Below are 17,096 nucleotides of genomic sequence, written 5' to 3'. Positions count from 1 at the left end.
CATGTCAGCCCTGAGCAAGTACACAGGCACTCACAACAATGCATTATGGGAGATGTAGTCACAATAGTCAGTAATGTTTGAAGTAGCATCCAACTAAAGCAAATTTCACATGTGCAGGTCAGGAAAGTTGAATGACACAAGTAAAGTCAGGGAACACTGAGAAAGAATTTATTTGAACATCACATGACAGGAACAAAATATTAATGTGTGCTGTTCATGAACCTTTGAAGTGTGTCCAATTATATAGGAAAATTCTTTTGCTACACAAGGACGTTTTATGTCCACAGTAACTGTCGTTTTAATAAGCCTCACAAGAATTGCTGAAAAAGTTAAGCCTAACTTTACCACTGCAGCCAAAGCCGATGTAGACTTGAAACTTTGGAATCTGAGGCTTCATACTTTCAAGCCGTGTAATTGCAGAAGTTCCAATTAAATGAATGTCTCAATAAATGGATAGCAGTGAAACAGCCTTCACAAGCCAAGTGAAACATATGTAATTTAAAAGGCACATCTAATATTTCTTAATACACATTTTGAAACATGTAATGAATTATCTATCAAGCCTACTCACAGTCGTTATTTTAAGTGTCCCTAATCTACGAGCGTGTAATGGTTATCAGGGTAACAACAAAATTACAGGGGTAGATTTATGTTGGGAATGCGCCACGTTTGCGTCACGCAACAGCGGCGTAAACGTGGCGCATCCCTACGACCCATTTACAATGTGACGCATCTAGGCAGATGCGTCACGTTGTAAAGCCCTGCGCCACTTGTGGGCGTTCCGACGCAGGGTGGGCGTTCCGGGGCAGGTGCGCCTCACAAAAGTGGCTGAGTGAAATCTATAAGATTTCACTCAGTCACTTTCAGGCCAATGCTGCGTCAAAACCCTGCGCCTGCTTGAAGCAGGCGTAGGTCTTGACACAGCATTGTAAAGATGAGGCACCCCCGAGCCTTGCTGGAGCTGTGTCGCGCTCGCGATGCAACTCCAGCAATGCGCCACCTTTACGGCACAGATGCGTCACGCATCTGTGCCGTTTTTGCCCCATGGTGCGCCGCATTGTAAATGCGGCGCACCATGGGTGGCGGAGCAGCGGCGCAAAATAATTGGCGCATCCCTGGGGATGCGCCAGTTATCATAAATCTGCCCCACAGTTTTTTGACGAAGTGTAGCCTTTCTTAAGTTTCCTTTCTCCATAACATACAAAAACACAAAACCAACGCATACTTTTATATACTTTTTAGGGAAATTATTGAGAGTTGTTTATCAAGCTGTGTTACTTCATATCCAGTTTTCTCCACCATTGTCAATCTAAATGAAACTGCAATATATTATTCAGTTGGTCCTGCTATTTGTGTAACCTTCCTGTGAAGAATTACCAATCTATTTATGCAGTATATGTAGCTCACTGACATGTCATAACATGTATCCATATTACACAAACAAACACCTTTGGCGTCTCAGAAAGTGGCATGTTTTTCCCATTATACCTTATCATCAAACAATGTAATTAATTGCAAATTATTACAGGTCTCTGAAGATTTAGGCTTGAACAAGACAGAATTTGGTTAAATAAAAATAATAATACTTCTGCATTATGCATATGACTAATTGAGCATCAAGGACCATATGTATCAAGAAACCGATTTGCGATTTTACTGAATCGCAAACTCAGAATCGCTAATCGGCATGTATCAACACAATCGCAAATATTTAGCGATTCGGCCGTAATCGCTAAATAATTGCGCGATGGCCAATAGCGATTCCTTAATCTTAAAAAATTGCAAATTTGCGAGATCGCAGTCTGTAATTCTCAAAATTGCGAGATCCCTGCCCGAAAATCACAAAATTCCGATGTTCCAACGGGAAAAATCACAATTTTGCGATTTTCTGGAAAACATCCAATAGCAATCCTGATGCTTTATGATGACATCACCATCCAGGAAGTGAGTGATTTCCCATGGTGCTTCAGTATTGCTACTGAGAGAGGGTGTGACTGTTGTTTGCTACTCAGGAGCCATGGCAGAAGGAGGAAATCAGGATGTTCCAGCAACCCAGCAGGAGCAGCAAGAGGGGGAAGCAGCAGGAAGAGAACGCTCAAGTTCTCTGAGGCAGAACTAGAAACCCTCATCACAGAAATGGTGCCAAACCATGAGGCATTATTTAGGAGGAGTTCGCACAAGGTGCCTGAAGCCAGGAAGAGAAGGATTTGGGAAGCCATCCAAGCCAAAGTAAATGCCCTTGGAGTGACACACCGGACAATAGAAGTGTTGCGGAAGCGCTGGTACGACCTGCTCCAGCGCTCCAAGGAGAAGTTGGCTGCCAGGCCGGAGCAGTCCCAGCTCACCGGTGGGGGAACCTCCAATGTCACAGACTCAACGCCACTGGAGGAACTGGTAGAGGGCACACTGCCTCCACAGAGTGTTGCGGGTGTGTCCCTGCTAGACAGCTCAGCCCAACCAGCTGCAAGACCAGGTAAGGAGCATGCCTTCCCCATCCTAAACCACCCCTTCAACGACCTAGGGATAAGGGGAACCACATGTCAGCCCTGAGCAAGTACACAGGCACTCACAACAATGCATTATGGGAGATGTAGTCACAATAGTCAGTAATGTTTGAAGTAGCATCCAACTAAAGCAAATTTCACATGTGCAGGTCAGGAAAGTTGAATGACACAAGTAAAGTCAGGGAACACTGAGAAAGAATTTATTTGAACATCACATGACAGGAACAAAATATTATTGTGTGCTGTTCTATCCACAGCACCTGCAAGTGGAAAGGCAACAGCCAGTGCAAGTGACACAGGACCCCAAGCCTCTGGAGAAGGTAGCCAGGGCCAGGATACAGATGGGGAGGACAGTCCTTTCACCCAACCACAGGGACACAGAAGGAGGATCGTGAGGCCATTGAGGATAATGGAAGATAAGGATGAGGACAATGTGACAGCGCAGTCTAAAGCACCAGTTACCCAGCAGCAGGAGCCACGCCCACAGAGCACAGGATTCGGCTCCAGTGAGCACCAGAATGAATCTGTGTTTTCTGGCCTCGAAATGCACATGCTCCAGGTACACCGCCTGCAAGTGAAACATATGAAGGCCATTCAGCGGGAGATTAGGGCAGGAAACTGGGGAATACTCCAGGAAATCAGGGGGGCTGTGCAGGAGCTGACTGCCGAGTTGCGAGCAGAACGCGCAGCCAGGCACAAAGAAATGGCCCGCCTGGACCACTACACTCGCACTAATAACCGCCTGGCCTCCTCCACCAATATGCTGGCAAGGCGTGCCATAGAGACCCAGCCTGAGTTCTCTCACGGAATCCAGGATATTGCCACTGTGGTAGTTCAGTCAACTGCTAGCCAGGATGAACTGCGCGCACTGCGTACTGCTGGTCCAGGGGTGCTGACCCCCAGTGAGGAGGACTCACAGTCAGTGCGGAGCTCCAACATCCCACCACCCACTGTTGAGAGGCGCCGTGGTGGCAGGAGCACCAGGCCTGCCACACACCAATAGGAACTGCTGCAAAATGACTATTTCACACAGGGGAGACATAGGGCCAGCAACAGTGTTGCATTTACTGTGAATAGACTACAATTGTTGCACTGTGAATTCAACATGTGCATTGGATTGGGGGAGAGTTCCTTTCTGTTACTTTTGATGTGTGACATTGTTGCTATTGGGAATTAAACACATTAGCAAAGGCTTAAGATGTCATGGTATCATTATTCCTCACCTAGAAGTAGTTGCGCATGATCTCATCATGCCTCTGTCGCCCAGCTGCAGCAGCAGCTACGCCAGCTTCCATGTGTACAGGTCCAGATGTCCTCCTCAGTGCGCTGGAAGATGGTGGTGCGCAACCGGAATATCCTCTCCTGCCGTCTCCTCCTCTGCGCCACGGCTCTCAATCTTCGCCTCCTCACTATCATGTACAGCCCAGACATTGTGGATAAGATTGCGTTGCATTCTGGGCTTCATTTTATACGTTGCACCCGGTTACCACCTGCTCCCACTTGATGGTAATTGCGATTCCTTAATTTGCGAATTCCCTTATTTCGCAATTTGCGATTGGTTGATACATTCCATTGCGAATTCTTAATTGCGATTCCCAGATTTGTGATTTTCGCTAACCGGTTTCTGCGCAAATTTGGAAATCACTATGGAATTCGCTATTTACCACTTTCGCACGGTTTGGAACTCGCTAAATAGCGATTCCTTCTTTTGCATGCATTTTGTACTTCATACATTGGGATTAGCGATGTTTAGGTTCGCAAACGCTATTTTTAGCGATTCGTATCATTTGCGAGCTAATTTCTGCTTCATACATATGGCCCCAAATCCTCAATTCATGATTTCCAAAATATAATTTTATTTTGTTCCTTTGTACAATGACTAGCCAATATATGTGTTGCTTTCTTCCAGATCAAATTAGCATTCTTCATCCTGGCATTTAATGTGACACCTAGTTTAGCGGTTTTAATTGCATTCAATAAAGCCTGCTAAAGCTTTTTGAATAAAATGACATCTGTAATGGAAAGTCCCCAAAAGAAGCCTGCTCTTCTTTAGATCTTCTAATACCATCATCTAATAGCATTGTTCATCATATACATTATGGGGCGAAGGCTAGTCGGTATAAGATTAGAGACACTTGTCACAAGTTATATTTGTAAAAATGTATTCCATGTCCCACTCTTTATCAAATTCCACTTCTTAAACTATTGTCTTTGAGCTCTTCTTGACAGTGCCCCTAGCTGAAATTTAGATTAATTGTTTATTTGTATATATATATATGGATCACTGAAATATTATCGACGGACACATTATCGACTTACCAAAATATCGTTGACAAATTATCGACGACAAAAATATCGACTTACTATACTTATTACACAAAATACAAAAATATCGAGTAAAAAATATCGAGTACTAACTATATCGAATACATAAATATTGCTTAAGTAAATATCGACTACAAATATATCGTTGGACATGAAATTAGCCTTAACACTACAAAAATATCGACTACAAAAATATAGACTACCACAATATCGTTAAAAAAAAAATATCGAGTTCATGTTTGTACACTTTTCTTTCTAAAATACCATCTTTATCATCAATAAAAGTCATTTCTCACAAAAAAATACATTTCACATATAATACCTGTTACTTACATAAAATTACTATTAATCCACATTTGCTATACATTCTATTACATGCATTTTATCATTTTCTACTATTCTTTGCATTTAACTAACATTTTCATTACTTATTTTCACATATAAATATATTGCATTTAAACACGAACCTGCTTTAATGCGGGAAAGACCACATACCACCATTCTCACATCAACAAACACTCCAATTAACTTAAAAAAATTCAAACTAGCCTATACTATGCTTCCTTACATCCTACAACCAATCAAATCAAAGCACACATAACACATATACTATAAAAGGGATACATGCATTCTACCATTTGTTGCTGCTACCTCTCTGGAAAGTAGATGCCAACACTTTGAAGATTTTGTTGCAGAATAAACATCTTTAAAGATCCAGCTCACTAGCTAATTAATCAAGTAAGTAACACAGCATTTTTGTAGATAACTAAATTAGAAGTGCACTATTTTCCTTACATCTCCTAAGTCTTACACTTATTTTATTTTCATTTCTTCCTACTTTTCTGATAGAAACTACTCCAACACAATTCCTATTAAATGGTCATATTTCTTCACGTGCAAAATCAGATAGTAAGTATATAATAATTCTCTGTTACACAACAACTGCTGTTTTTAAACACTAATTTACAAGAGTATTTAATTTTAAAAAACATTATATTTACAGATATCCAGAAATTGTGCTATTTCTACAGGAAAAACGATAAAACTACACTAATTACACATGTAAGTATAGATGTGTTTGTTATAAAACTGCCAATTTCATTAATGCACATTTTTAAACAACATATCTTGGTTTTTACATCTTCCCTATAGATCATTAGAAAAATCCAACATCAACTATACCAAAACACAAGAATACCCTTCAGAAAAATGTAAGTATAATTGTAATTTGCTAAAAAGTGGGCACAAAAAACGCAAACTATATTCTTAACACCATGTTATATATTTTGAATTGCCTCTACAGATATTCAGAAAACATCATACATCTATTCTACATATCATATGAAAACATTATACCAATATACAAGAATAGCCTTGTAAAAAATGTAAGTATACATGTCATTTCTCTAAAACTGCCGAAAATAACACAGACTATGTCCTTAACAACATGTTATCTATTTTATATTTCCTCTACAGATATTCAGAATACATCATACAGCTATTCTACCTACAACAAAGAAAACGACATATTTAGAAGTTAGTATACGTTTAAATTTATTACATTTCCAAACGGTTCAGTATTAAAATAATAATATTTTGCTTTTATTTATTCTATCTACTCTACAGATCATACCTGTACTAAATTGATATACTCCAGCAATTACTACTATACTACTATTTAAACAAGTAAGTATATGTAATGTTTACATCAAATGCACTAGTAGGCAAAAATGACAACTGCTTTTGAGTAGGAAATACGTTTGTTATATGTAAACATTAACGTTGTTTTTCTATATTTTCATACCAACAGCAAATAAAGACATACATACAAGAACATCATTGAAAAGACATTTCTGCTTCTGTGACTACTACTTTGATTAACTGTAAGTATAAATGCATCAATAATGATGTTAGCACCACAAAAGTAAAAAAATGGGTTCTGATTTTGTTTCTTTCTACTCTTTCCTAGAACAAGTAAATCAAAATGACTGAAGGTGCAGAATTTGTCATGTCTCAGAAAAATAAATTACTATTATGCTACATGGGTTATGTGTACAATCAGGAGAGACAAAGTGGTAGAAAGGTTTTTTGGAAGTGTACAAAATATTACTCCAACAAATGTTATGGGAGGGCCACTACTGAGGAAAGTAATGTGCTATTTACTAGAGAACATAATCATCCCCCAAATGTCACAGAAATTGAAATTAGAGATGCTTTAGAAAGTATTAAAAGTGCTAGCACACAAAGTGACAAACCCACCACACAAATCCTGAAAGAAGAACTGGTAAAAATCCCTGCCCATGCTTCAGGTCAACTACCCTCTATTGACTCCCTGAAACGCACAATTGCACGCACTAAACGCCTCACTAGCACAACCCAACCCAACCCAACTTGTTTTGATGAAATTATTATTTCTCCCGAAATGGCCATCACACACAATAAGGATACATTTATTCTTTTTGATAATGAAAGCAGTACAAACAGAATAATTATGTTTGCAACTGCAAGTAATTTACGAAAAATCCAACAGTGTCCCCAATGGATGATGGATGGAACATTTAAACCCTGCCCAAAACCTTTTTACCAACTGTATTCCATCCACGGTTTATACCATCATTCTAACATACCTTTCATTTACTGTTTGCTACCCAACAAACAGCAAACAACTTACACCGAAATTTTAAATGTTCTCAAAACGGAAATCAATAATTATTTTCCTGAAAAAATAATTATTGATTTCGAATTAGCTATGATTAATAGCATTTTGAGAACATTTCCCCACACAGCAATCCAGGGTTGCTATTATCATTTTAATCAGAGTATATGGAGGCATCTCCAAAAATCTACTTTAAGTATACTATACTCTACAGATAGCACCTTTGCCTATCAAGTTAAAAAGTTAATAGCCCTGGCCTACGTCCCTGTTACAGATGTTGCTGAACATTACAATTTATTAATTGACAGCGCATACTATAAGAGGAATGAGGACAAACTAACACCATTGCTAGACTATTTTGAAGACACTTGGGTGGGAAGGTTGCACAGATCAGGACATCGACGCCAGCCCAAATTCCAAATCCCTTGGTGGAATGTCTACCTCAGTACTTTAAACCAAGAGGCTAAAACCAACAACAGTGTTGAAGGGTGGCATAATGCTTTCCAAGCAACTACAAACCGAGGCAAACCCACATTCCAAAACCTTCTTGAAGCTTTGAAAAAAGAACAAAGCTATCAGGAACTAAGAATGGAACAATCAGTGTCACAAATAGGTCCAAAACTCACTAAACAAACCCAACAAATGTTCCGACTACTTCAAAGTCAAGTCACATTATACCCTACAACTAGAGGATTAGAATACCTGGCAATAATAGCAAAAAGTCTCCTCTAAATAAATGTAAAGTAAATATACGAATGTCTTCTTACAATATTAAATTAAATTACATTTCATACACATATATAATAAATTATAAATAAAACATATTTGTTTGACAAACATTTTAAATTTATTTTAAAAAATTCGTAACAAATATGCAATGTTTATAATTTTTTATAACATACACATAACATGAAAAATCGACATTTCCCACCCAATCAAAATTGTAAAATAAATACTTACAATTTTTGGACTTGAGAGACGCAATCAAGGAAAAATCAATCCATACAATCCAATCCAATATCTTACTATTCCAATATGGGAAACCCTCAAAAACCCGAAAATAAAAAGTAAAACGTAAAAAAACGCTCCAGGAAATCCCGAAAACAGTAGTGTGGACACTTTAGGATTTTAAGTTATATACACACTATTTTAAAAATCGGTTACGCATATCAATGTATCAATCCGAATCGAAACCCTCAAAAAAACCCGAAAAAGGTTTAAAAAGTGTAAAAACCGCTCCTGGCAAACACGAAAAATAGGAGAAAGAATGTCTAAATATAAGCATAATAACTAAAACGTTTGTTTCTCCGTTAAAAAACACGCTTCCTTCCATGTAGTTTTCATGCGAGGAACCGAAACCTGTAAAATAACATACATAACGAAAGCCACCCACAAATACCCCCTTCACATTTGTAAATATACTAACCATTAACATTAACCATGTAAGAAGACATTTCCGAACACTTACAATTAGACTTGAAGTAAAAAAAGCACGACACATCCATAACGGAGACTTTTCACCAAAACGCTACTTAAACTATTAATACATACACCAAAAAACACTACAGAGTTCGATTATACCCTCAAACATTACCACTTACTTATAATTAGTAGTTAAAAATAACCTTACCTCTCTCCACGCGAAGCAACTCCCAACCGCGAGCTTCTCCAGTCCTGAATGGAGCGCAATAACCTTACGCGGTAAAAAAGTAGTCCCCTTAACCCATTTGTGTAAAAGGATAATAGAATAAACAATGTAATATGGAAAATATATAATACATACACATGTATAAAGTAACAAATTAATACACTATACTCATGACAATTTTCCTTTATTAACAAAAATAAATATATTTAATAGAAATTAATATATAATATTTATTATATATTAATAATATTAAATAATTATGTAAGACTTTGAATAAAAGATGTAAATAATTTCTTATGGTGTATATTTATATGAATAATTTTGTGTATAATTTTAATAAAACATTATAAATGTTTATGCTAATAATTAATAATGATAAATAATATAACTTATTTATTGTTATTAATATAACAATTTGAACCATTTTGTATATAAAGAATGGCCTGAAAAAAAAGTATCTATTTTATCTGTGAATGTATATATTTTTGTTAATAATAAAAAATGTTTATGTTTATTAATTAATATTAATAATAATTAATAAAATAATTATCTTTTTTATTAATTATTACAAACAGTTTTATAATTATGTCTAACTATAACAAAAGTATATAATTGCTTTAGTAATATTTGGTCAATACCAGATATTATAATTAAACATATTGTTTCCCTATACAATTATAAACTTTACAACCAAATCCATTTATATGTTTTATGTAAAAACAACATTTTGTGAAATATACACCAAAGATTTTTTTTTATTGATTTCAAGTTATCCTAACAAATGTAATAATAGTCATGTTACTTGTTAAAAAGAAAAATGTATTATATATATTTTATTATATTAATATTTAATATTAAAAATATTAAATATTAATGTAAAAATGTATAACAAATCATTGTTTTATGTATTTCTATATAAATACTTTAAATTGTAAGTGACTGATGGGAATATGTAAAATTTACAGAAAGAATGTAGTAATCAAATTTTTTTTTCACATTGACAACATGTATATAAATGTAAAAATGTTATTCTGTGAATAATAAAAGTTAAAAAAATTTGATGTCATATTTCTTTGTGATTGTATTGTAGTACACAATAAAAAATCAAAAAATTGTTTAATAAAGTTATTTGAAAACATCTATGTTGCATTAATTTTTAATATTAAAATACAGTAATGAACAAATGTATACAAATGTGCTGCACACTGACCAATTTTATATGTATTATTACTACTCCAGTCAATCTAATATCATAGAAACTGCAAGACACTAGCAAAAAATTATTTACTATTCCTACTACACTCAAGGTACTACCATAAAATGTGGTGGAGACTGACCAATGTTTTTTTATTAATCCAACTCCAGTGTAGGTAATATTACTGATGGTGCTGGACACCAACCAATTAATAATTAGAATTCCAACTCCACTCTAGCTACTTTCTGAAAACATGCTAATACATATATTTTTTTGATCAAAATAAAGCGTACTAATGTAAAGTTATAATAATAGCTATTTTCGTGTAATAGATTTAATATATCAGTGTTAAATTACACTATACATCAGCACTCTAAAATACCCAAAACTGTCCCAAAACACTAAAAAGACCCCTTCACCCTAAAGGCCAAAAGTGACCCTGAACCCTACAAATACCCCTTTATCAACAAACTGAAAACTGACCCTGAACCCTACAAATACCCCTTACCCACAAACTGAAAACTGACCCTGAACCCTACAAATACCCCTTTACCCACAAACTAAAAACTGACCCTGAACCCTACAAAGACTCCTTTCCCCACAAACTGAAAACTGACCCAGAACCCTACAAATACCCCTTCACCCACAAACTGAAAACTGACCCAGAACCTCAAAAAAACTCCTCTACCCACAAACTGAAAACTGACCCTGAACCCTACAAATATTCCTTTCCCCACAAACTGAAAACTGACCCTGAACCCTACAAATACCCCTTTACCCACAAACTGAAAACTGACCCTGAACCCTACAAATACCCCTTCACCCACAAACTGAAAACTGACCCTGAACCCTACAAATACTCCTTTCCCCACAAACTGAAAACTGTCCCTGAACCCTACAAATACCCCTTTACCCACAAACTGAAAACTGACCCTGAACACTACAAATACCCCTTCACCCACAAACTGAAAACTGACCCTGAACATCAAAAAAACTCCTTTACCCACAAACTGAAAACTGACCCTGAACCCTACAAATACTCCTTTCCCCACAAACTGAAAACTGACCCTGAACCCTACAAATACCCCTTCACCCACAAACTGAAAACTGACCCTGAACCTCAAAAAAACTCCTTTACTCACAAACTGAACAGTGACCCTGAACCCTACAAATACCCCTTTACCCACAAACTGAAAACTGACCCTGAACTCTACAAATACTCCTTTCCCCACAAACTGAAAACTGACCCAGAACCCTACAAATACCCCTTTACCCACAAACTGAAAACTGACCCTGAACCCTACAAATACCCCTTTACCCACAAACTGAAAACTGACCCTGAACCCTACAAATACTCCTTTCCCCACAAACTGAAAACTGACCCTGAACCCTACAAATACCCCTTTACCCACAAACTTAAAACTGACCCTGAACCCTAAAAAATTAACCTATAACAAAAACTATGAAACTGAGCCAGAACACTATAAATAATAATAAACACAACAAGAAATATGAATATATAATATAAAAAAAAATGTATTACAAAAACAATAATAAAATATATTATCACTTTAGCTATATTAATAATTTTGATTAATTAATATTGCTTTATTCGAATTAATTAATTAACATCAACATAAATTAACACATTACATTTCAATGTATCCAATTAATGTAATTAAGTCATTATTATAAATTAATTACCAATTAAGATATTTAAAATATATGCAATATATTAATTGAATCATTAACTAATTATAATTAATGTTAGCAATTTATAAATGTAAATAATATGCTAATTCTTAATAAAATAAATCACTAATTATTAATAATTAATAACCAAAATATCAATTAAATTCATATACAAATCAATTTTTAAAAATAATAATTATTAATAAATAATGACTCAATTAATCAATTAAATTATATGGCAAATAATCAATTAAACAATTAACTAATTAATATTAATTAGTTACCAATTAAAACAATTACCAAACATATATTAAATCATTAATTATTATTAAATTACTTCCCACCCTATTCCCCTATAAACCCACAACCCGCTCCTAAACATTAACTACTATTTATTTATATATTATATATATATTATTTTATAAAATCTATATTTTCTAACATTTTCTCTAAATTTTTTACTTTTACTATAATTATTAATAATTAATTAATCAATTAATCAATTAATTTATATGCTAAATAATCAATTAAACAATTAACTAATTAATATTAATTAATTACCAATTAAAACAATTACCAAACATATATTAAATAATTAATTATTATTAAATTACTTCCCACCCTATTCCCCTATAAACCCACAACCCGCTCCTAAACATTAACTACTATTTATTTATATATTATATATATATTATTTTATAAAATCAATATTTTCTAACATTTTCTCGATATTTTTTACTTTCACTATATTTCGATATTTTGTCTACTCGATATTTTTGAGTCGATATTTTTGTATTCGATATTTTTGGGCCATTTTTACAGTCGATATTTTGTCCAACGATATTCCTATAGTCGATATTTAGTTAATGTCGATATTTTTCCGTCGATATTTTGTCCATTCGATATTATGTAGTCGATATTATGTCCAGTTACCTATATATATATATATATATATATACAATGTATATATATATATACACACACATATATATATATATATTCACTGAAAAAAACATAGGTTATAGACTATATATAGTTAGGAATTAGCATTTACAAAACCTTGAAAATTCACTGAAAAAACCATAGGTTATAGACCATATATAGTTAGGGATTAGCATTTACAAAACCTTAATTTACTCGCACAAAACCATTGAAATTCGCATATATAGTTAGTTGCACTAACTATATATCGCGCACCCGCAATCCACTGCTGATGATGTCACATATTACATCATTCATGACATGGTCAGTGACATCACATCATGCCCTCCCCTCTTTGACTGATTGTTCTTGTTGCCTGTCCCTTCTCTTGTCATTTAACAGAACTTTTTGGACTGCTGAAAGGGGTTGTATTCCGACCGCTGGTTGGTGGAGACATTTTGACTATATTCTGGACCTGCGTTGTCGCGTAATGCGTCATATGACGCGCCGCGTTAGCGCACCCGGAAGTGCTCCGGTGCGCAAGGCGCAGCTTCCCGGAAACGATCCAGAGCGCGGCGCGCAGCGCGTAACGTAAGCATAACAGGTCATGTGACTTGTTAATAAAACTTTTCATTGGTTCATTTTACTTTTGTTATTCTAATGATGAAAGGCTTGGTCATATGACCTAAAAATAACGCTTTTCATTGCTTTCGAACATTTTTTTTCCCCAAATGATGAAAGCCCCACCTTTTTTTTTCTCACTCTGACTTGTAAAGCAAAGGACCCAGATGCATTTACAGTTTATCACTAACAATGTTCCAGGCTAATGTATTTTCCCGGGAAATTTACAACTGTCCTGCAAGTAAAATATTCCTTTTTCGAGAAAAAGGGCGTTTCTTCGTCCCATGAGGGAGCTGTTGAGCAAAAGAGGCTCGGCCTGCTGTCTTAGTCGCTGATAGGCATGAATATCAGATTCTTATTGATCACTTTATGTTGCAGGAGTAGAAAACACAACAGCCCTTGACCATTTATCTTTACTGCGTTCCTGCATATTATACCTTTTAACAGTCATGTAATTGGACTGCTTTATTTCACTTGCCTTTTACTGATTCGAACCAGTGCGGCAACTTGCTGGACACCACCTCGGTGCCATCCGGATCTCGGCGCGTTGTGCTGCCTTCGGCGTACTGTAGCAGCAAGAGTGACCGCAACTCAGCTGGACACGCCGTCTTTCGGCGCAGCATTGTAGGATGGCCACACCAGTGCGGCAACTTGCTGGACACCACCTCGGTGCCATCCGGATCTCGGCGCGTTGTGCTGCCTTCGGCCTATTCGCACATCGGTCCGCTACTGATGCGGCCTCACAGGCCAACTGATTTTGTAGGCTTTTTATAGCCCAAAGCCGCATAACAGGTCATGTGACTTGTTTATAAAACTTTTCATTGGTTCATTTTACTTTTGGTTTCCTAATGATGAAATGCTTGATCATATGACCTAAAAATAACACTTTTCATTGGATTAAAACATTTTTTTTTCCCGAACGATGAAAGCCCCACCTTTTTTTTCTCACTCGGCAATCCAAAAAGGTTCCGTTAGATGACAACAGAGGGGACAGGCAACAAGAACCATCACTCAAAAAAGGGGAGGGCAAGTTCTTCCCTACCGGGTCACGTTGGGGCTCCACCGGAACTCATCGAATTGATAGTCTACAGTGTTTCTGGATGTTTCAGACTGAAGCTGGCGTCAGCATGAGAGCACCACCATCTCGTAGCTCCGTCGTGGCCATTCCGCAAGCAATCAAGGCAGCCGCTCCCCACCGGAAGCCTGCGGGAGTCGGGGGCCCCCAAGACTTTTGTAGAATCTTCAAGGCTGAGGGGACGCTTTCGAGAATGGGGCCCAAGCCCTAGCAGACAAGCGTCCGAGTTCCAAGGTGTCCCAGGGCCATTTTAGTGGACCAGGCCCAAATCCGAAGAGCCGGCCGCCATTTTGAGAGTCCTGTGGCAACTAGATGGTGAGCAAGACGCTGTAGCCGCAAGAGCGAGCGGTAAACAGCTGAATGGCGGATGAGGCACAGTGCAGCAAAAGCAGGCGGATAACCGCTGAATGGCAAGTGAAACGCTAAAGGGGCGTCCCACTACAGCAGACGAGCCTCCACCTGGGGAGGCCCGTTCACGCCGCCCCCCCGGAGCGCCCCACGACGTTTTTCGGAGCAGCATTGTAGGATGCCAAAACCAGTGCGGCAAGTAAAGAACAGCACCTGGGTGCCGTCCAGATCTCAGCGCGTTCTGCTGCCTTGGGACTATTTGCACAACAGACCGCTACTGACGAGGCACAGTGCAGCAAAAGCGGGCGGAAAACCGCTGAATGGTAAGTGAAACGCTAAAGGGGCGCCCCACTACAGCAGACGAGCCTCCACCTGGGGAGGCCCGTTCACGCCGCCCCCCCCCCCCCCGGGGCGCCCCACGCCATTTTTCGGAGCAGCATTGTAGGATACCAAAACCAGTGCGGCACCTGGGTGCCGTCCAGAACTCAGCACGTTGTGCTGCCTTCGGACTATTCGCACAACAGACCGCTACTCACCATTGTTGCTTCTGTTTAAAAAAATTTTTTTTAACGTGTTTACTGTTTTTGTTGCGTTGTATATATTTATAAGTTATTAAAGTGTTATAATCCTACTACTTTGTTGGAGTGCTATATATTTTTAATGTGACACATAATTGTGAAGACTTTGATGTACAAAAAGACATCCCTGGAATCTTCCGCTTCAGGCTCGGTCCCACACACCCTCACAGTGAGAATCCCCTCCCCAATCACAATACAGGATCGTTATCAGATAGAAGGAACGCGTGTGGTGTGACGGATCTCATCAGGTGGGTGTAAAGTAACTCAGCCCCAACATCAACTGACATTCAACACACCATTCGAACATTCATGCAATCAACATTCATACACACGCGCACAGGCTGAGCAGCACTCTACAGTGGGGGCCTTGATCTACTGTAACTCCTTTGAAGAGGGGTGATTCTTTACAGTTGAGGCCATAAACTACATCCGCAGGGCTAGGTGATAGCCTGGGACCGGCCTGGACAATCAGACACAGAGGAAGAGGAGTGTCAGAGGGTGCGGTAGTGAATAGGGTGAAAGGGAGGTGTCTGGCGGGCACAGGGTGTGATTCTCAGGGAAGAGCAGCACAGATGGGGGGAGGTTTATGGCCCATGCATAAGACAGAGAGCGGGGGTGACCAGTGCATGGGGGAGATGCTTGCGAGGGTGGGGAGCCATGCTGAGGATCGGCGGCGTGCAGAGAGTTGGTCTGCTCAAGGCATCTAAAATGGCTGCCGTGCACAACAAAAGTGTGGCATTGGAAAAAAAGCAAGATGGCGCAGACAATGTTTATCAATACGACTTAATTTATAACAATTATTTTTAACAATATATTTACTCGCAGTGTCAAAATGGCGGTCAACACTTCCTGATTTCCTTCGAATCGAACGTTAACAGACGTCACGATCGGCGGCGTGCAGAGAGTGGGTCTGGTCAAGGCATCTAAAATGGCTGCCGTGCACGACAAAAGTGTGCCATTGGAAAAAAAGCAAGATAGCGCAGACAATGTTTATCAATACGGATTAATTTATAACAATTATTTTTAACAATATATTTACTCGCAGTGTCAAAATGGCGGTCAACACTTCCTGATTTCCTTCGAATCGAACGTTAACAGACGTCACGCAGCAAAAAAAAAAAAACGCTCACGCGCAGCCGCTGGAAGACAAGTATCAACATATATGAGCATCCTCAGCCACCCTCAGAAAACATAGGGGGTCAGGATACGTCTCCCGTAACCCCTTATACCCATTTCTCACATTGTTTTTCCTCCATCTTGTAATTTAATTAAAACAAAACACAAAATGGCGAATTCCCGTTTTGCGTTCCGGTTCACTACCCGGTTCGCGAAACGGAAAGCGCTTCTACCGCAAAAAATCAATATTTTTTTATTTGCCCCACGGGACCCTTTAATAACCCCAACATCATTCCTAGGGGGTCAAGAAGGGTCTACCTTGCCCCCTTTCATTAAATTCCCCCTTCGTTTTTCTCCTCCTCTTGTCTCTCGATCCTACAGAGAGACAAGATGGCGGCCGCTCCGGACTGTTTAGAA

The sequence above is a fragment of the Lissotriton vulgaris genome, chromosome 1_1 (genome assembly GCF_964263255.1).
Source record: "Lissotriton vulgaris chromosome 1_1, aLisVul1.2, whole genome shotgun sequence".
NCBI lineage: Eukaryota > Metazoa > Chordata > Amphibia > Caudata > Salamandridae > Lissotriton > Lissotriton vulgaris.
Note: the sequence above shows the minus strand (reverse complement) of the source record.